Raw genomic sequence first — 20954 nt, 5'->3', positions numbered from 1 at the left:
GAGATGCCTAGTAGACATTCCAGTGGAGATGTGAGGTCAGCCATTGGTGAAGGAACAGGGCAGAGTATGTAAATGAGGGTATCCTAGGGCTCAGGTGGAATTGACTGCCATGAATTGGCTCAGATAACCTAGACAGTGAGAAGTGATGAGTGATGTTACTTAAACAGGGCATGGAAATCAATGAAAAAGGTGTGGGAGTGGCAGGGAAGCTAAGGTAGAGAAGTTTCTCTCTCCCTAAACCTGATTAGCTGGATTTGAAGACATCATAAGTTCCTGTATGAGAAATATCCAGCAAATTACCAGTTGATTTAATAAATTGATAACAAAGTCCACCTTTCAGCCAAAGATTGAAAAGCAAACAAACCAATTGTCATCCAGTGAATTCTAACTCTTATCAACCCTATAGGACTGAGTAGAACTACCCCATAGGGTTTCTAAGGAGCAGCTGGTGAATTCAAACAGCAGACCTTTTGGTTAGCAGCTTAGCTCTTACCCACTGCACCACCAGGACTCAGACCAAGAATAACACATGTGAGGAACTTACTCCTTAGTTCAATCAAGTATGTAGAAATTGAAATTTGTAATTTTGGAGATTCCTCTCTTTTTTTTTCGAAATGGGGGGCATTGAGATGGAGGATTTTCCTATGCCCACCATCCTAAGGGATTTAATTAACCCATAGTTGAGACATTGTAAACATCTCAAGAAATTATTACCTTTGAGAAATTTGAGGGTGAGTAGGCATATCACCTGGCTCCTCTTAAACTCCTTATAAAAACCTGACTTGAAGACTCACCTGCCTTTTTGAATAAGTGCCAGCTTGAATAGGCAGGGTTCAGGGAATTGCCAACCAAAGGTATGGTTTCTCCAGAGGCCTCCAAGGGATGTAAAAGAAGAGTGGAGCCAGACCCCGTGCTTGGGACACACCCTTGGTAGGAAATATTTGAGTGTGTGTGTGGTGGGAGTGCACTGGGTGTGGGAGAGTGGGGTGGGTGGGTAATAGGGAAATGCCTGTTTTGTTTTTTTTTTTTTTTAAGAAACAGTTTTTTACTTTTTTTTTTTTTTTAATTACAATGAACAGTTCAGTGGAGACACATTCCTTATCTGCAGGGGCTAGTGGAAGTGCTGACAGCTGAGAATGTAGCCTGCTCCCCAAGTGCCAGTTGGCATTTTGGAGAGAAAACTTGATGTTTGGAACACTGACTGGCCCTGCCTTTTCTAAATAATTAAGGGTGGTGGGGTGGTGGTGCGAGAAAGAGGATGGTCTATGAACACTGACCCTGGAAAATTAACCCGAGTGTGTGGGTTGTGGATAGCAGGAAAAGAACATCACCCGCAAATGACAGCAGTGCCTTTATTTATTTATTCATGCTTCTTTTTAGTTCTGAGTTGTTTTTAAGCCATAAATTAATGGGGCCACCATGAATTTTCAGAGAATGAGTTTTACAAAAATCTAAGTGTTTTAAATATTGCCAGGATTTACTTATATACGCTGTATATGAGAAAAGTCCTTCCAGTTATAGGGAGGAGAAAGAAAGTATATTCAGGAATTAAATTTTCACAGTTCTCTGAATTCTTATATTTCTCCTGTTGTCCATTTTTCTTTTTTTGTCCTTCATCCACCCCTTCCACCTTGACCCACTGTCTTCATCATCTAGTGCTGCCATAACAGAAATACCATGAGTGGATGGCTTTAACCAAGAGAAATGTAATACCTCACACTAAAGTAGGCTAATAGTCCAAATTCAAGGCATCAGCTCTAGGGGAAAGCTTTCTCTCTCTTTCGGCTCTGGAAGAAGGTCCTTGTCCTTAGCCTTCCCATGGTCAAGGAGCTTCTCAGGTGCAGGGACCTTGGGTCCAGAGGACATGCTCTGCTCCTGGTGCTGCTTTCTTGATAGTCTGAGGCCCCCAACTCTCTGCTTGCTTCCCTTTCGTTTTATCTCTGGAGAGATAAAAGGTGGTGCAGGCCACACCCCAGGGAAAGGTGACCTGAGTGAGGGTGGTGTTACAATCAATCCCACCCTAATCCTCTTAAAGTAAAATTACAATCACAAAATGGAGGACAACTACACAATAGTGGGAATCATGGCCTAACCAAGTTGAGACACACATTTTTTAGGGTCATAATTCAATCCATGACACCCACCAAACCAAACTTGTCACCATCAAGTTGATTCCAACTCATAGAGACCCTAGTTGATTCGAACTCATAGAGACCCTATAGCATAGAATAGAACTATTCCATAGAGTTTCCAAGGACTAGTTGGTGGATTCGAACTGCTGACCTTTTGGTTAGCAGCTGAGCTCTTAACCACTATGCCACCAGGGCTCCTCTTGATCCACAGTCCACCCTAATTCACCACTGTGTTAGAAACTAAGGTTTTGCTACTCTGAAATAAGAACCTTTTACTATACTTTTGTGTTAGTGGTTGCTTTTGGTACGTCTTTAAGCACTGAACAGTTACCTCACACCCGTTAAAAACCCATTGCCACTGAGTCTATTCCAACTCATAGCGGCCCTATAGGGCAGAGCAGAACTGTGCCATAGACTTTCCAAGGAGCGCCTGGTGGATTTGAACTGATGACCTTTTGGTTAGCAGCCATAGCTCTTAAACAGTACACCACCAGTGTGGGAGGGGTTTAATTGATAACATGATGTCTGGGCTCCAAGGGAGATGGAATGGATGTGCAGGAGAAGGGCATGCAGAGTCTGCCTGTATAGTCACCAGAACTCTGTTCAAGATCATAACACACCTCAGTAATCACTTGAATCTAAACATACAACTTTAACAGTTGATGTAAATGACTTTACACATGAATTTTGGAACTCAACTCTTTCTCAATGGAAGTTCCTTCAACCTAGCCGTTTGTTTGTATTCCCTTAATAATTATGAAAGCTAACAATTATTGTGTTCATTCTGTGTGTAAGGCCTTTTTCTAAGTGCCTTGTGTGTTTTCTTTAACCTGCGTAACAACCTTTTGAATAAGACCCATTTTAGAAATGGGAAACTGAGGCAGTGAGAGGTAAAGTAACGTGCCCAGATCACCCAGCTGATAAATTGAGTTAGGATTTAAACCCAGGCAGTTTGTTTCAGAATTTGCTTATGTAATCACTGTACATGACAGCAGTGAGCCCTAGTGGCTCTGTGGTTAAAGAACTTGGCTGCTAACTGAAAGGTCAGTGGTTCGAACCCACCAGCCTCTCTGTAGGAGACAGATGTGGCAGTCTGCTTCAGTGAAAACCCTATGGGGCAGTTTTACTCTGTCCTTTGGGGTCACTGTGAGTTAGAATCGACTTGATGACAGTGGGTTTTGGCACATAATACTAATGTGCAGTGTATTCTGTATGCCGTGTATATGTTCAGAAACTAATTTTCCGAACATTTATGCCATATATAGATTACCAATCCAGTTGCCATTGAGTAGATTTTCACTCATGACGACCCCGTGAGTTTTCAGAGTAGGACTGCCCTCCATACGGTTTTCAATAGCTGTGACTATTTGGAGGTAGATTGCCAGGCCTTTCTTCCAAGGCAACTCTGAGTGTATTTAAACTGCCAACCTTTCAGTTAGTAGCTGAGCACTTAACTCTTTGTGCCACCTAATACATATATATACTAGGAGGTTTTCCTCCTTATTTGTACTTTAACGTTTTTTAGACTCTTACGAATACTTGTTCCTGGCAGTGAACTGGATGCTAAAGAACAGAATAGGCACATGTAACCCTCTCTCACCTTCTCCCTCCCCTCTTTCACAGAGATGAAATAAAAAGGAATTAATGAAGACAGATCATTGGATTAGGGCCCATACTCAGGGCTCTAACAGCATGGGGGGTTTCTCCTGTCACTTCAGTTCTTGTTCAGGAATTGGTACCTGCTTTTTGTGAATCACAAAGACCAGTGCTGTATATCAAGCCATTTAGATTTGGGGTATGGAGCAGTGATTTAAAAAAATTAAATTTTATTTTCAGAGATTTTTTCTAATAATTGTTTACATTTATTTATTTATTTTTAAAGTTAGACCCTGCTTTATTTTAGAGAGGAACAAACTTTCAAAGTTTTTAAGCAAACATTGGTCAGGGCTGGGCTTTTTTTTTATATTAACTTTTATTGAGCTTCAAGTGAACGTTTACAAATGAAGTCAGTCTGTCACATATAAGTTTGTATACACCTTACTCCGTACTCCCACTTGCTCTCCCCCTAATGAGTCAGCCCTTCCAGTCTCTCCTTTCGTGACAATTTTGCCAGCTTCCAACTCTCTCTATCCTCCCATCCCCCCTCCAGGAATTGGCACCTCCTTTTTGTGAATCACAAAGACCAGTGCTTTATATCAAGCCATTTAGATCTGGGGTATGGAGCAGTGATTTAAAAAAATTAAATTTTATTTTCAGAGATTTTTTCTATTAATTGTTTACATTTATTTTAATTGTATATTCTAAAACCCCTACAAAAAGGCATGAAATAATTGTTTAAATTTTAATTCATATGGGTCAAAATGTATGTTAAACTACCTATCGTCACCTTCACAGTCGTCGTTATGTTTGAGCCAATTGTTGTGGCCACTTGTTACCAAGTATGACCTGCTTCTCCAGGGACTGATCTCTCCTGACAACATGTCCAAAATATGTGAGATGAAGCCTCGCCATTCTTGCTTCTAAGGAATATTCTGGCTGTACTTCTTTCAAGACAGATTTGTTCATTCTTTTGGCAGTCCATGGTATATTCAATATTCTTTGCAAACACCGTAATTCAATGCCTTCAATTTTTCTGTGGTCTTCCTTATTCATTGCCCACCTTTCGTATGCGTATGAGGCGACTGAAAGCACCATGGCTTGAGTCAGGCGCACATTAGTTTTCAAGGTGACATCTGTACTTTTGAACACTTTAAGAGGCCTCTGGCAGCAGATTTGCCCAATGCAATGTGTCGTTTGATTTCTTGACTGCTGCTTCCATGGGTGTTTATTGTGGATCCAAGTAAAAATGAAGCCCTTAATGACGTGAACATTTTCTCCGTTTATCATGATGTTGCTTATTGGTCCAGTTGTTAGGCTGTTAGTCTGTAGTCTTTGATCTTCAGCAGTAAATGCTTTAAGGCCTCTTCACTTTCAGCAAGCAAGATTGTATCATCTGCATATCTCAGGTTATTAATGAGTCTTGCTCCAATCCTGATGCCTTATTCTTCTTCAGACCAGCTTCTCAGATTATTTGCTCAGCATACAGGTTGAATACATATGGTGAAAGGATACAACGGTGATGCACACCTTTCTTGACTTTAAACCATGCTGTATTCCTTGTTCTGTTTAGATGACTGCCTCTTGTTCTATGTACAGGTTTCTCATAAAAACAGTTAAGTGTCCTGGAAATCTCATTCTTCCCCATGTTATCCATAATTTGTTATGAGCTGGAGTAGGTCTCAGAAATAATGTACCATTTCTTCCAGTTGGTTGTGCATGGCTGCCTACTTCCCTAGGTGGTAGCAGCTAAGGCCTGTCTCAGAAACACTCTCCTCCCCACTTAGCATGAGTTTTCACACTGGTCCATCTTCTTTCCCTTGTGTGTCTCCTGCCCTCCTCAGTGGCTGGGGAAAATGATAGTAGTCCACTGATGAGATTTATTCTTTTATTATACTTTATTTTATTATTTGTTTTTATAACATAGTTCTGTTAAAATCAAGGGTAATAAAAATGTTTGTATGATGGAAGTGGATAATCCCACCCACTGTGTCCATCTAAAGTTTCATGAGAAAACTGTGCCCACAACAGAGGGCTCCCACTCCTCTGGCTCACTGTATTTTCTCCTTGTTTATTTGCTCTTCCCTCTTTCCTGATGGATGCATGGAACCACTGAGCTTCAGGACTCCACAATTCTGCTTTTCATACCAGTGTTACTGTAATCTTGGGTTCATGGGCTGCCTTGCCACAGATTTACTCATTCTGTTTCTGTTAATTATTTCATTACTTAAAAATCTCTCATGAATTTTTCCAGAAGTACATTCTATTCCTCAAAAACTTGGAAGCAATGGGAAAGTATGCAAAAAAAAAAAAAAAAAAAAAAAGCAAGAAAACATACGTAATGCATAGAATAAATTATTAACGTTCCGATATGTCTATTTTCTTGCTTATATTGGCATGTATGTGTATTAGAGTCTCTGGTTGATGCAAATGGTTAATATCTTGAGCTGCTGACAGAAAGTTGGAGTTCAGGTCCACCCAGAATTGCTGTGAAAGAGAGATCTGGCAGCCTACTTCCGAAAACTCAGCCATTGGAACCCCTATGGGGTACAGTTCTACTCTGGCACACTGGTGTCATCATGAATCAGAACTGACTCAGTGGCAACTGGTTTTATGTGTGTATTAGCACACACATTTATGTATATTAACACAGATATTACATCCTGATATTTTCATTCAACATTAGTCTTTTCATGGTAATTTTTTTTTGTTTTTTTTTAATGAGGGCATTAAATTACTTTGTAATATTCTGTGTGCATGTAGTATATGGTTTTTAGCGATTTGACTATAGTTGCAATAATGTACATGTTTCTAGTAATCTTCAACCTATACTTACCTCTTTTTAACATACATCTCTGCCATTAAATCTCTTTGTTTAAGTGTTGTTTAACACTCATTACGCCTAAGGGATGGTCTCAGAAGCAGCCCTGATCAATTTTTCTCCCTCTTACTCATGAAGCCCCTTAATGTATTTCAAGGTATCAACTACGAAGGATTTTACGTACTTATCCTTTGTTTATTTTTCATTCAGTCAGTATATTCCATGGGCCAGAAGTAGTCTATGTTATGCAGATACAGTGGTGAAAGGTACACACTGTCCCTGTCGTCATGAAGGGGACAACCCAGTGCAGGTGGGAGGAGCACTGGGGAAATGCAGCTGAGAGAAAGGACAGACAACCCTCCAGGAACCACACTGGACTTCAGAGAGGCTTGTTGGCTGCTGTTCACCTGGCAGGCTTCTAGATACCAGAGTACCCTTGGGCTTGGTGCCTGCTCCTCTCTCTATTGACACCCTCCCTCTAGGATGCCTCAGTGAGTTTACTGCTGTCTATTTGTAGCTATGGACCTGAGGTTTATACCTCCATCCATTCAAACTCCTCCTGGGTCCAGACTCATATATTCAAATGTCAGCCTAACTCTCTGTATTGACCTCTTTATGCATTATAATGATACATTCCTCATATGGCCATCATGAAAAGCAAACATGAAAGGAAAAGCACAGGAGTGCCTGGCACCAGTGTAGGTACTCAATGAGCATTAGCTGTTGGTATTATTCTTGACATCTCCGTGTGGGGTGAAGTTTTATTACCGGACATCTCCATGTGGATATCTAACAGCTGCACCATGTTATCTAGGCTATGAAACAATTCTTGGTTCCAACCACCATTCCGTTCTTATCGATGAATTTCTCAGGACTTCGGTGATGGGAGTGTGTGTTTTTCCACACAATGGACATGATTAGGAATGGTAGGCCAGGTCCTGCACAATAAATTGCTCCAACATTCCTATGGGTGACCATTGAGACAAGTTTCAGCCACTGAATGTAGCAAAGAATTGGAACTACTCTCAGCTGTTCATGTGAGTACTCTCAATCCAGAATATCTGGTAAATCAACTGTTAGGGATTGAATTGTGTCCCTCCAAAATGTATGTGGAAATCCTAACCCCTGTACCTGTAATTCTGACCTTGTTTGGAAATAAGGGGCCTGCTTTTATTATGTGAATGAGGTCATACCAATGTAGGGTGGGTCCTAAGCCTAACTCTTCTTAGTTATAAAAGGAGCAGAATACACACAGACACAAACAGGTGAAAAGGAAGACAGACAAAGAAGACAGATGCTTCTAGAAGGCCAGGAACACAAATGATTGCTGGCATCTACTAGAAGCTGAGGTAGACAAGGAAGGACCTCCCACTACAGCCATGCCCTGAATTCGAACTACTACCTGCTAAACTGTGAGAAAATAAATTTCTGTCCTTTAAAAGCCATCCAGTTGTGTTATTTTTTGTTATGGAGGGACTAGGTAACTAACACACATACCCGTTCTTATAAGTTCAGCCCAGTGCAGAATAATTTTCTTCCCTCCTTGGTCTAGCCCACCCGAACCTCCTCTTTCCCTATCAGTGTCCTTTGCTTTCACCTAAGAGCTATGACAGAGTCCGCTTGATGCTGACGCATTGAAATTTCAATTTATTTTTTATTTATGATTACTATTAATTCCAATATTTTCTACAGTTTTCAATGGAGACAGTCCTATAATCTATGAATAGCAGTTATACTTTTTTTGTACTAGCTTACACTTCCAGTGTTAAATGTTTAATAAAAATAATGATAGAAGCATCCTTATTTTATTTTTTATTAATTTTAAAGAGAATGTCCCACACGTCACCATGAACTATCATGCTAGTTGTAGTTTTCCACGTTCGGGAACTCCTTTTCTGTTCCATGTTTGCACCTAGTCCTTATCTGTCCGTGTGATTGGATTTTATCAACCTGCTTTGCCCCCATCTCTTGAGGTGAGCATATGTCTTCTCTTCTTTCACCTATGCATGTGGTGAATGAAATTACTAAATCTTTAATGTTCACTCAAATTTGTATGCCTACAATAAACCGCCTTGATCATGGCATGTTACGTGGTTTACCCTTTGCTGGATTTCCTTTGCTGGCATCTTATGTAGGGTTTTGCATCTCAGTTACTGAGTGTGCTTGTCCTCTAACTCTTCTTCTACCTTCCTTCTCTAATTTGTTATCATTTTTAAACTAGCCATAAGGATCAAGTTAGGGGAGTGTCTCATGGTTTTCTAATCTCTGTTGACTGCGTACAAGATTAAAATGACTGTTTCTTGCATGTTTGCTGGAACCTGACTGGAAACGATCTAGGTCTGCCATTTTCTTTGTAGGGAGATCTTGAACTACTGACCCATTTTATTTAGTGGTTAAAGGCCTCTTCTGGTGCTAATTTACTTGTAAAAAATTCTGATGCATGTTCTAGATTGCTCGAATCTCATCTTTAAATATTGATTATCAGGGCTTGTAGCCTCATGCAAGCCAATTAATCAATCCCAGATTTCCCCAAAGTCAGGCTCTGCAACTATTCCCGGTACCAAATTCCCTCATCTAAGACTTATTTGCAAAGAAAGATACAACAGTATGCTATCTACGCGGTTGTGTATCCGCAGCCTTCTTGAGTCCATAACGTGAGGTTACAGTCTTCTAATACTTTTTTTGTAATTGTTCTCTTTCTTTTTTTTTTTTTTTTTCCTTTTTTCACTGCCAATACCGCCCCCCACCCCAGTCTAGTAGTTTTAAAGTTGTGCGTTTCAGGTTCAAGTCTGTAATCCAGCTGGGATTCTGTGTGTGCTGCATGTGTGCATCAAAAGAACACGCTTCTAGAAGCAGAAAGCAGGCAGTGCGACTGTTCGGTGGTTGGCGGGGCGGGGGGAGGGGAGCTGCTGCCCAGAGAGGGCGCCCGAGGGAGGCAGGAGATGCCGGGCTGCCCACCGCAAGCCCGCAGACTCCAAGGAGGCGGAACCTGCGTGCACCATGAGCCTTTTGAGACAGGCCCAAGCCCGCCCAGCCGGGTGCTAACCTCGCACCCGCCAGGCTTGCGGGTTCCCCCAGGACTAGGGGAAGCCTGAGGCCAAGGAGGACAAGACCTAGGGTCTGGACCTGGGAACTGGTTCTGCCACGTGTGATCGCAGCACTTACGCTGGGAAGGAGGGCAGGAAGCATATCGCAACGTGCGTCCGGACGATGACCCAGAAGGGCAGGAGTTGTGGTCACCCACGGACTCTGCGTCTGCATATGGACGCCCCCAGGGTGCAATTCCAGGAGCAGAAGGCAAAGCCACAGAGGCCACAGTGCACCTCGCTGATGCTCCCCAGGGGCATTTCCCTAAATTTGGGGAACAGTCCCTCCTCTGGGCTAGGGACTTTGTTTCCTCCATTGTCATCACTGACTGTGAGCAGACTCTTGTCTAGGCAGACTAACGAGGAGTTATCAAAATGAGCTCCAAACTCCGGATTTGAGTTAAGGATCATAAATTAACACAGAGAAATACGACTTTAGCAATAAGTGCCTGCTTGAAGCCCAAGTTGCCTGAAAACACGGAATTTCAGTCTTTCAGCTCCTCTGCTAATCTAGGGACTAAGAACAGGATCTCACTGGAGCTCAAAGATGTGGGGCACTGGGAATACTCTGGGTCTGTCTGCTCATGGCTGATTGCCTGATTCCCAGTTTTATTATACAGCTTAAATACAGACCAGAAGAGGAGTTTGGGGCTTGACACCTGACATCTTAACACCAGTTCCTGTTTCTTGAGGAAGGAAGAGGTAAAATAAATCAGCGTTTGCTGTTTCCTTCTCCATCCCCGGAAGTCCTGATGAAGACCCTCTCAGGTAAGGATTGACAGGGAGTGGCTTGGTTTACTATTCAACTTTGTCCTTCAGTAACTTTGTTTATGTCCTGCATGTAAACTGTTGTGCATTGAGAAGCATTCTAATTCTTGTGCAGAAGGACTAGACCTCCTGCAGAATGACTATATTGTGCCTCCCTCGGGCACCCCTGTCTGCGCAGCACCCCCCAACGCCAACTGCCCAACCGCCCCTCTCCTGGCATTCTGCTTCTAGAAGCATGTTCTTTTGATGCAGAGATGCAGCACACACAGAATCCCAGCTGGATTACAGACTTGAACCTGAAGACCTTATGCAGAATGACAATTTATGAACCACTAAGCTCAGTACTAAAGCAGGTACTTATCCCTCAGAGAAGGCCCTGGGGGAGGTTGACACCTGCATTCCCCAGCGCTCCTGCTGCTCTAGAAGTGCCTGAAATGCCTCTCTGGGAAAGGCCTTCAGAGTAGTAGGCTCATGGCCCACGTGGGAATTCAGGCCTATTTTTCTGTTAGAACATCTCATTTCGCTCTGAAAATATTATTATCCAGTTTATCCACCAGGCATGAGTACAGACATCTCATATTTTCAAAATTAACCCCATTCTCTAATACTAATGTGCCACCAAGAGTATATTCCAAAGTTTTTCCAATAGGCTAGAAAGTCTTTGCAAAGAGGGGAGTCCTGCGCCATGTTGTGCAGTGACAACAGGGTTGGCATAATATGTTTACCGAGATACCTACCACTTTTTTTAATTTTTTATTGTGCTTCATTTGAAACTTTACAGAGCAAATTACTTTCTTGTTCAACCATTTATACACAATTGTTTTGTGACATTGGTTGCAATATTCATGATGTGTCAATATTGTCCTCTCCTATGCTCCAGTTCCCCGTTTCCATCCGCCATGATTCCTGTTCTGTCCTGCCCTCTTTTCAGTGCTTTTGGGCTGGTTTTGTACTTTTGGTCTCATACACATGATTGAACTAAGAAACACTTTCTTCACGTGTGTTGTTGTTTGTTTTATAGACCTGTCTAATCTTTGGTGGAGGGCGAACTTCCGAAGATACTTTCCACTTTGTTGCTTTCCATAATTCCTGAAATTCCAAGCCTGCCACCTGAAGAACTTCCTTTAGTGTTTCATTTAGAGCAAGTCTGGTGGCGATGAATTCTCTTAAGCGTCTTTCACCTGAGAATGTCAATATTTTTCCTTTACTCATGAAGGAAATAACAGCCTATAGAACACCGGGTTAATGTTTCTTTTCTTTCAGTGTTGAAAAAATGTTGTTTTCACAGCCTTTTCGCCTCCATGGCTTCTGATGATGAATACAGAGTCATTCCAATTGTTTCTCCTGTGTGAGATGAGTTGTTTTCTCTCTAGCTTCTTTGAAGATATTTTCTTGGTCCTTGTTATTCCACAATTGACAATGAGGCATTTGGGCATAAAATTATGTGAGTTTAACTTGTTGGAGTTTGCATAGCTTCTTGAATCTGTAAGTTTGTGTCTTTCAACAAATTGGGAAAGTGTTGAGCCAGTATTTCTTCAGATACTTTTTTCTACACCACATATTTTTTCTACACCGTATGGAATTCCAATAAATAAATGTTAGATATTTTTGAATTTTTTTGAGGCTCTGTTCATTTTTTTTCAATATTTGTTCTCTGTTTTCAAATTGGATATTTTCAATTGAACTGTTTTCATCTCATTGATCCTTTTGTCTGTCAACAGCATTCCGCTGTAGAGCTGATCAAGTGAATTTTTTATCCTATTTTTCTGTTTTTCCTGTCTAAAATTTTCATTTGTGAATGGTTTCTATGTATTTTTCTATTTTTCTAAGTTGTGCCTGTTACTTCTTTGAGCATGGTTAAAGTAGCTTTTTAAAGTTTTTGTCTGTGATTCCAAGACTGTGTCTTACTTCAATCTTACAGAAAATGTCGATGTTGTTTGTTTTAGGAATCACTTGACCCAGTTATGTTCAGGCTGCAGGTTCTTTCCCAACTTCTGTGTGCTGTGGCTCAGATGTCAGTTCAGATTTTGAAGACTTTGCAGTGATATTTGGATGTAATCTATGGGAGTGTCACTCAGTCTGGGACCTTGTTGGTGTTCTAACCCATAATGCAGTTCTCAAAGGATTGATCTACTTCTTAGGGTCAGAGCAAAGCATATGCAACTGTGGGAGTGGGGAGGGGTATGAAAAACAACTTTATGGTATCCCCCTCTTGAGCCGCCTGGTCTCTGTCTCTCTGAGGCTCTCTGATGTCTGAGCAGCTACCTTCCTGGTCCACTGGCAAGAATGTTGGGGCTTTAATCTCTTCATTCTGCTGCACAATTAAGTGACTGGGTCTGCGTATGAGGCCAAATAATGGTAAGATGGAGAAAATGTAACAGAGATTCCTGTACATTATTTGGTCCTTATATACTTAGGTCAGAGAGAAGGCACACTGTTTCGGGTGATACTTTGAAACAGGTATGGAGAAAAAGGCATTAACAGGTCGATAGCTGCATACTAGGTGTTACGGATTAAATTCTGTCTTCCCAAAATGTATATATCAGCTTGACTAGGCCATGCTTCTCAGTATTGTGCGATTATCCACCATTTTGTCAGCTGATGTGATTTTCCAATGTATTGTAAATCATACCTCTATGATGTTAATGATCGAGGATTTGAAGCAGTTATGTTAAGGAGGCAGGGCTCAGTCTACAAGATTAAGTTGTGTTTTAAGTCAATCTCTTTTAAGATATAAAAGAGAAAAGAGCAGAGAGACAGGGGGACCTCAGTAGCACCAAGAAAGAAGTGTCAGGAGCAGTGCATCCTTTGGACCTAGGATCCCTGTGCTGAGAACCTTCTTGTCCAGGGGAAGATTGGTGACAAAGACCTTCTCGTAGGAGTGACAGAGAGAAAAAGCCTTCCCCTGGAGTTGGCACCCTGAATTTGGACTTATAGCCTCCTAGACTGTGAGGGAATAATTTTCTTTGTTAAAGTCATCCATTTGTGGTATTTCTGTTACAGGAGCACTAGATATCTAAGACGCTAGGTACCAGGAGATGTACATTTCCCAGCTCTTTCGCTCCCAGGGACACTATGACTAAGTAGCCAATGCCATAAATCCATGCGAGCAGACTGTTCTGATTACTGCTTTGACTCTACTGTCTGTTATGGTAACCACACCCACCTTGTCTTTGTTGATTGAGTGCCACCACTTGGATGCTACCACCATGGGGTCCAGTCAACTGCATTGTAGTCAGGTGTCTTAATTCAGTTAGGGCAGTTCTCACTGTGGACTCTTACTTACATAAAATAGCAACCACAGAAGTCTTCAATAATGCTGGGGCTTGCTTCCCAAATTTGTACCTCACTGCTATGGTAAAAAGAGAGCCCTCTGGGCACTCCGTGTGTGGGTCTGTGGGTCCAGCCTAATAAATCCATTCTAACATTCCAATTTCCCTCAGCCTTTGGATACCTTCTCCTACAGTATACAATGGCAGATCTGCCATTTCCACTTGATTTATTTTAGGCCACCACTTAATCCATGCTTCAGTAAACCAGCCAAATAAACTATGAGATCCTTTTCTAACCTCTCAAGCTGAAACACTGAATGAAGAATCTATGCTTCCTGGGCCTATATCAATAAACTCAGACTAATCCACCTTTATGTTGCTTGCACCGTTATCCCACACCCAAAATAGCCATTCCCACACATATTCACCAGGTTTCTGTATGTATATATTAGAAAAATCAAGCAGTTCTTTTGGAGTTTAGCATAGCTTATCCTGGGTCACACTTCATAGCTCACCTTTTGGGGCTTGTTGGGACTGAAGTCTAGGTATAGGTCTAGAAGCAAAAATGGGCAGAGGCAGTGGGATGTTCAGCCGTGTCTTATAAGGCATCTGCCTAAGGTGATGCCCCAGGCAATGCCCCAGACACCACCCCAGGAGACAACTCAAACAAGACACTTCAGGCACAGCTGGGGTAATCTCATCAGATGGAGGTGGAAGGGATAATTGTTTTACTGGGAAGGGTGGCTTAGCCGGCAAAGTTAGAGAATCTCTTTAGATGGGAGTAAGAGGTCTGGTTCTGTTAGGAAGAGCGATTCAACAGAAATTGGAGGTTCATTGTCCCCCGCTTCCTGACTATCTGCCCATATGTCCTCATCCCAAGTTTCAGGATCCCATTTCTTCCCAATCAGTGCCCTTACTTTAACTTCAGAAACCATTTGAGGTTGGATATTCAACTGGTGCTTTAATTCAGTCACTCTTATGATAAGAATCTGAGTTTATTTTTGGCAGCATTAGCCTTGTTAGTATAAGAAATATGGTTTTCTTTCTGGGCACAAGTGGCAGCTTTCAGATCTTGTATGTGGTGCTTGAGCTTTGAGTCCATTTCTTTCATTCACCAGTGTGGCTAGCAAAAGCAGGACCAACCAAGCAGCTTCCTTATTATTCTTATTCTGACAAAATTATAGAAAAGTATCAAATATGTAATCAGGCAGAGCCTTGTCTCTCACAAATATTTGATCCAGTTGTAGTAGTATTTTGCGTATTTCTATTGTCACCTCCCACCATGGATTAGCAATAGCCTATTTACTACTGGAGACAGTCATCAGTGCCTTTAAGATTAGCCAGACTTGAGAATCAATTCAGAAAACTCATCCTTAAGATTTGGTTCCTCTGGAACCAGTGTAGGTACCAAATGTCTTAGCCTGGGATCTCTAGAGATGCAAAACTGGTGAACAGAATATATATATACACACATATATATATAAAAAAAAAGAGTGTGTGTATATATACGTGTGTGTATGTGTGTGTATATATATATATATATATATATAAAAAAATTTTTTTTTTATATGGAAACCCTAGTCGCATAATGGTTAATAGCTATAGCTGCTAACCAAAAGGTTAGCATTTCGAATCCACCAGGCGCTCCTTGGGAACTCTGTGGGGCAGTTCTGCTCTGTCCTGTAGGGTCACTATGAGTTGGAACCGACTCGACGGCAATGGGTACACACACACACACACACCCACCCACCCATATATGCTTACATATGTTAGTTGTGGCTGTTAGAGGCCATCGATCCTGTGTAAAACAGAATGAAACACTGCCTGATCCTGAACCATCCTCACAATCATTGCTATGTTTGAGCCCATTCTTGCAGCCATTGTGTCAGTTCATGTTGTTGAGCGCCTTCCTCTTTTTTTCTGACCCTCAGCTTTTCCAAGCATGATGAGCCTTTCCTGGGACAGGTCCCTCCTGAAAATATGTCCAAGGCACGTGAGACGAAGTCTCGCCATCCTTGCTTCTAAGGTGCATTCTTGGTGTACTTCTTCCCAGATGGATTTGTTTATTCTTCTGGCAGTCCATGGTATATTCAGTATTCTTTGCCAACACCATATTTTAAATGAATCAGTTCTTTGGTTTTCCGTATTCATTGTCTAACTTGCTCAAGCATGTGAGGTGATAGAAAATATCATGGCTTTGCTCAGGCACACCTTAGTCCTCAAAGTGACATCTTTCCTTCACAACACTTTAAGGAGGTCTTTTGCAATAGATTTGCCCAATGCAATACATTGTTTGAATTCTTGACTGCTGCTTCTGTGGGCATTGATTATGGATTCAAGTTAAATGAAATGCTTGATGACTTCAGTATTTTCTCTATCATGGTGTTGCTTACTGGTCCAGTTGTGAGAATTTTTGTTTTCTTTATGTTGAGGTGTAATCCATACTGAAGGCTGTAGTGGTTGCTCTTCATCAGTAACTGCTTCAAGTCCTCTTTACTTTCAGCAAGCAAGGTCGTATCAGCTGCATATCATAGGTTGTTAGTGAATCTTTCTCCAAAACTGATGCCATGTTCTTCTTCTTACAGACCAGCTTCTCAGATTATTTGCTCAGCATACAGATTGAGTAAGTATGGTGAAAGGATACCACCATGACACATAACTTTCTGATTTTAAACCACACGGTATCCCCTTGCCCTACTCAAATGACTGCCTCTTGGTCTACATAGATATTCCGCATGACTACAGTTAAGTGTTCTGGAATTCCCATTCTTTGGTAAGCTATCCATAATTTGTCATGAGCCACACAGTTGAGTGTGCTTGTATAGTAAACAAAAATAGGTAAACATCTTAGTGATAGTCTCTACTTTCAGCCAAGATCCATCAGACATCAGAAATGATATCCCATGTTCCATGTCTTCCTCTGAATCCAGCTTGAATTTTTGGTAGTTTCCTGTCTGTGTACTGCTGCAACTGTTTTTAAATTAAATTCAGCAAAATTTTTCTTGCATGTAATGTTAATGACATTGCTCGATAATTTCCGCATTGCGTTGGACCACCTCTCTTTGGAATGGGCACACATATAGATCTCTTTCAGTCATTTGGTCAGGTAGCTGTCTTCCAAATATATTGGAATAGACAAGTGAGCACCTCCAGCACTGCGTCCCTGTGTTGAAACATCTCATTTGGTACGCCATCAATTCCTGGAGCCATGTTTTTTGCCAATGCCTTCAGTGCAGCTTGGAGTTCTTCCTTCAGTACCATCAGCTCTTGATCCTATGCTACCTCCTGATATGGTTGAACGTCGACCAATTGTTTTTGGTGTATTGAGTCTTTGTATTCCTTCCATCTACTTTTGATGTTTCCTCTGTTGTTCGATATTTTGCCCATAGAATCCTTCAGTATTGCACCTAGAGGCTTGAATATTTCCTTCAGTTCTTTCAGCTTGAGAAATGCCAGGTGTTTTCTTCCCTTTTGGTTTTCTAACTCCAGATCTGTTCACATTATATTATCATACTTTGTCTTCTCCAGCTTCCCTTTCAGGTATTCTGTTGAGCTCTTTTACATTATTTTTCCTTCCATTCTCTTTAGCTACTGTACATTCAAGAGCAAGATTCAGAGTCTCTTGTGACATCCTCTTTGGTCTTTGCTTTCTTTCCTGTCTTTCTAATGACTTTTTGTTTTTTTCATATATGATGTCCTTGCTATCATCCCACAACTAATCTGGTCTTCGATCATTAGTGTGCAGTGCATCAAATCTATTCTTGAGATGGTCTCTAAATTCAGGTTTGATATACTCAAGGGCATACTTTGACTCATGGACTTGTTTTAATTTTCTTCAGCTTCAACTTGAACGTGAATATGAGCAACTGATCATCTGTTCTGCAGTCAGCCCCTGCCCTGATTCTGACTCATGATATTGACCAAGTGAAGAGTGATTCAGAGAAAAACATGGATAGAGTGTGACCTAATTTCCATAAAAACAAACAAATGAATGTACTTACATGTGTCCCGGCAAAAAGAAGTGTGTAAAAGGGTACATATGTATCTTTGGACACTGGACACTTCAGGGGAGCAGGTATAATATACTTATGTGGGGATGGCTCTTATTATAACTTCTATATACAAATCTCTATTGTTAAATGTGTTATAAGAATGTAAAAGCTTTTAAAGTTTAATAACATCATACGTGTATGTGTGTGTATTTGAAACTTTTTTTCTTTTGACTATTTTATATATGTGTTTTTTAGTTATCTAGTTTTTTTTTTAGTGTGGCTATAGCAGAGATACCAAAAGTGGATGGCTTTAACAAACAGAAACTTATTCTCTCACAGTTTAAGAAGCAACAAGTTTGAAGTCAGGGCACCAGGTCTAGGAGAAAGCTCTCTCTCTTTGTGGCTCTGGGGGAAGGTCCTTGTCATCTATCTTCCCCTGGCCTAGGAAATTCTCAGCGCGTGGACACTGGGTCAAAAAGACGTGCTCCACTCCAGGCACTTCTTCCTTGGTGGTATGAGGTCCCTCTCATTTCCGCTCACTCTTCTCTTTGTATCTCAAAAGAGACTGACTCAAGACTCACCCTAATCCTGTAGATTGTGTCCTCCCTCATTAACCTAACTGCCTCTAATCCCGCCTTATTTACATCACAGAGGTTAGAATTTACAACACATAAGTAATCACATCAGATCACAAAATGCAGGACAACCACACAATACTGGGAATCATGGTCTGGCCAGGTTGGCACACGTTTTGGGGGACACTATTCAATCCATAACAACAGAGAAAACACTGTCTTCAATGCCAGATTCAGAGACTTTTATCAATCTATGAAGGGCAAACACAGAAATTGAACAAAATTCAGACCAGCGAATTATTGCTTGCTCTTGTAACTAATGACTTCTTCTGGTCTCTGTACCTGGAAATGGCCAAAAAGAATTCTGTGAGGATTAATTCAGTTATTGCTAAAACATCTACTGCATTTACATGTCTACAGATAAGGAATAATGCTGGACACCATGTGTGATTCATTAAGTAACACAGGGACTATTAGACTGTTGTTCTCCTTCTCTGATATGCCACTATCACCTTCTCCCCTTGTTGCTCTCCTGAAAAACCCACACTTGTATATTCTAGGCTTTTTTCCAGAATTGAATTTGCAGGAAGTTGAAGATACATCTTTGAAAGATAAAGAAGACTTTGGCCACATTGTCTTTAGACAGTCGAACTTCCCAGCCAGCCTCTGTGCAGGATGGGAATTCACAATCCCTCCTACTCAGTACCTCTGAGCAGGACGGGATTTCTGTTTCATTATCAGGAGACTGTGGAATTCACCCCTCTTCAGAAAACTTACTTTCCTTTGCCTCAAACTGTCCCTCTCAGGATCTGTCATGGTCACTCTGAGAAATTCACATGGGCAGCCTGTATGGAAGTGCCCATCCTAGAGTCCCTGCCCTCCCTTCCTTGCTCCATAGGGCTTCCTCTGACACTTGGGGTCACATCTCCCAGGGAGTACACACCTCTGGCACTTCCAGGGATTCCCAGGCCCTGGGATACTGTGGATGGGACTTGGAACTCAATCTGTTTCTTCCCATCCTCACCTTTGGTTATCTGTGTTCTGTCTTCACCAGATTTAGGAGGCCTTGTCTTCTCTTTGCTCATTTCATTTCAGTCAGGCTTTTCTATTCCAACTCTCTGATCTCAGGACACATCAGGTTAGACCACAGAAAAGAGAAAGACCAAGCAAACATCACTGATCTGTGCAGAAGCTGCTGGGAAGGGATTCGATTCTCATTGGTTTAGGGTTTTAAGCCCACTGCTCACCGGCAGGCAGGTTCCCCCCAGAGTCTGGCTTCTGTCTGCTACCTTGTACTACAAAGAACTCAGTGACCAGCCCACCTTCACAATCACACCTCCCTTAGAGCTATCTTTGCAGAGGCTCTTTCTCAGACTTCCATGTCCCACTGAAATCCCATTTCTCTTTCCTTACAAACATTGTGCTCATTCTCAGGGCCCTGAGACCTCATCTGCAGGTGAGTCTTGTCCTCTTCTCTCCTTGGCGGGGGGAGCTTTGGAGTGGACCTCATGTCTTTGGACAGCTATCCTGGGGCTTCTTCCACCCTGGTGCTCTAGGGCTGGATCTCTCCATGTACTTGAGGGGTCGTGGAAGGGGCACAAGGCTAAAAGAGTGGATCTTCCAGGTGAGGTGGGTTTAAGAAGCCTGAATGAAGTTCTTCCCTGAAGGGTGCATATTTTGCAGTCCAGACATCCTGCTCCTCTCAGTCTAAGTGTCCTAGCACGTCTTCAGGTGCTTTCTCCTTTGACCTTGAGGCCATGCCTGCACCCTCTGCAGCCAGGTCTCCGACATGTGTAGCAGCACCAGTAGGTGTGGTAGCCTCTTCAGCCCCTGTCTCCTCCTCCAGATGCTCCTGGAGGTGCCTGGCTCTTCTTGCCAGGACTCCAGGATGCTGACCAGGGACTCAGTGTTGGTTAGACTGAGGGCAGACCTGATGGCACTCACTTTCTTCAAAAACTCGGCCTCAAGACCAGGGGCCTTTTGCCGACAGGGGTGTGAGATGTTTTGGTCTGGTCTGCCAGACCATGGCTAACCCCTTGACCTTACACACTTGGGTAGAATACTCATACTTGACCTATGGATCTCTGGAGTAATTTGATGAGTGGGAATTCTGCCTAGTGGAAGCTGATGCAAAAGGCCTCGCTGATACTTGGGGAATCCTCCTGGGCTTGGAACTTGGGCTTTTTGTTCTCATGTTCTACCCTGAGTGACACTTTCCTCTTGGGTTGAGACTTGCAATAATGGAGAGTTAATTTACATGAGCCGTCTGGGCTCTGGTGTCTCAACTGTGACCTAAGTCTCTGGTCTAGGCATCCCTGGAGGCCTCTCCATCACCACCATCCTCCACTTCCACAGTCCCCATGGTTTCTTTCTTCTTCCCCAGGCACAGACCATACTTTAGGGAATTTACTCTGGGCAATAATGTCTCCTCCAGAAAATTTCAGCGATGGTACTACCTTATAGCAAAAGTCTATCGTTTTTCCAAAAATTATAATACATTGATTTAAAAATAAAACTCCCAGTTTTCTTTTAGTAGATTCCAATTCATAGCAACCCTATAGGACAGAGTAGAACTCCCCTTAGGGTTTCCAAGGAGCAGCTGGTGGATTCCAACTGCCAGACCTTTTAGTTAGCAGCCGAAGGTTTATCCTGTGATAGTTTATAATATAAACAGAGGATCGCCACATTAAAAAAATTTTTTTTTTTTTTTGC

At 42.0% G+C, this 20954-nt stretch overlaps 1 long non-coding RNA gene across 1 annotated transcript in view; it reads left to right on the top strand.

Moving 5' to 3' along the window:
- LOC135229204 (uncharacterized) overlaps nucleotides 1-18845 on the top strand; it is a 29814-nt gene extending 10969 nt beyond the window's left edge. The window contains exons 2-3 of the long non-coding RNA XR_010319985.1: nucleotides 10256-10756; nucleotides 17515-18845. This is a non-coding gene — a long non-coding RNA (uncharacterized LOC135229204). The remainder of the gene's footprint in view (nucleotides 1-10255; nucleotides 10757-17514) is intronic.
- The last annotated feature ends 2109 nt before the right edge of the window (nucleotides 18846-20954 follow it).

This window comes from Loxodonta africana, unplaced genomic scaffold (assembly GCF_030014295.1).
Source record: "Loxodonta africana isolate mLoxAfr1 unplaced genomic scaffold, mLoxAfr1.hap2 scaffold_147, whole genome shotgun sequence".
NCBI lineage: Eukaryota > Metazoa > Chordata > Mammalia > Proboscidea > Elephantidae > Loxodonta > Loxodonta africana.
Note: the sequence above shows the minus strand (reverse complement) of the source record. Positions and strands in the feature narration are given on the sequence as shown.